Consider the following 1,125-nt stretch of genomic DNA (forward strand, 5'->3'; position numbering starts at 1 on the left):
ACCTGCCACTCACGGCTGGGAGACAGTGGTGGCTCTCTGGCTGTTGTTGCCTCCAGGAGTGGTTGTGGTGCCATGGTGGATGCTGTCAGGTGGTGTGCTGTGGTGATGTAGGCTGTAGCAAGGTGAGGGTCCTCGAGCTTGTGCAGCAGGTGTCGAGGCTGTGTCATCTGTCATCCTGAAGTGAGTTAGTCTGGGTAAGAAGGTTGTTCGTCGATGTTGTTATCCAGTAGGCTATCCGTGGTACCCGCGATGTGGAACAGCCGGGTTAGACTCTCACTGGTGAGAGTGCAGGTGGTTCCAGGGATTGCAAGGAATTGTTATGGAGATTTTGTAGTGTGCAGAGTGTTTCAGACTGACCTAGTGATGATGCCAGGAGAGCAGCAGGTGGTTGTTAGCCCTCAGTTTTGCTCAAACGTCACTATAAATATGATGTTAACAGTGTTGCTTTGCTCTTGTGGCGGCACCGACTTGAGAGTGCCTGAGTTGTGTTGGTAGGGGTTTCGCTGTTGGGCATGTGGGCCCGTTGCTCCATCCAACGTTGTCTGACTGCTTCTGGGGTGTCGACCGGTTTCAAGGGATGCTCCTCCCTTGGAGGGGTCTGATGCTGTGTTGCGTCAGGCATCTTCCGCTGGCTAGTGGCTTTCTGTAGAAGGGCCTTGCATTGTGGCAATGCTGGGTGCCTTCTGGTGCCCGCTTTGGATTCTGAGTTGTGAAGTTCTGAATCAGTGGGGTCTTACAGACACCTTTAGTGGAGGCCTTGTGGTTGTTGAAGGCCTTCTGTGTCAGGTCACGCAGCTGTTGATTAGGCATTGTGCGGCAGGCCATAATGCCTAAATGGTGACTTACACTAGGATGGAGGTTTCGGAGGAACTGCAGTGATCCTCTGGAAGGGTCCCTGCCCCACACCCCTGTGGCTGCTGGCTGGTGACATGTGAACAGCGGGCTCTCGCCCCCCTGATGCTGGTCAGATCCTGGTGGTTCAGGCTGGGTGTCAGGTGTCCACTTGTGTCGCAGTCTCGCTGTTCCTTTCTTTGCCATTGCAGGTCGTTGGCTGCTTTGAGCTGAAGGATGTCCATTACAGTGCTCTGCTAAGTTTCCAGGTGGTCCTGGTGAGCTGGCAGGGCT

The 1,125-nt window shown here is 54.3% G+C and overlaps 1 protein-coding gene and 1 long non-coding RNA gene across 2 annotated transcripts in view; one reads left to right on the forward strand and one right to left on the reverse strand.

The window, feature by feature from the left end:
• cygb2 (cytoglobin 2) overlaps positions 1 to 1,125 on the forward strand; it is a 36,591-nt gene that overhangs the window by 29,581 nt on the left and 5,885 nt on the right. The gene's annotated exons all lie outside the window — the stretch shown is intronic.
• The window catches only part of LOC107698995 (uncharacterized), a 5,490-nt gene that overhangs the window by 3,620 nt on the left and 745 nt on the right, over positions 1 to 1,125 (reverse strand). The window lies entirely within an intron of this gene.

The sequence above is a fragment of the Sinocyclocheilus anshuiensis genome, unplaced genomic scaffold (genome assembly GCF_001515605.1).
Source record: "Sinocyclocheilus anshuiensis isolate Anshui unplaced genomic scaffold, SAMN03320099.WGS_v1.1 scaffold835, whole genome shotgun sequence".
NCBI lineage: Eukaryota > Metazoa > Chordata > Actinopteri > Cypriniformes > Cyprinidae > Sinocyclocheilus > Sinocyclocheilus anshuiensis.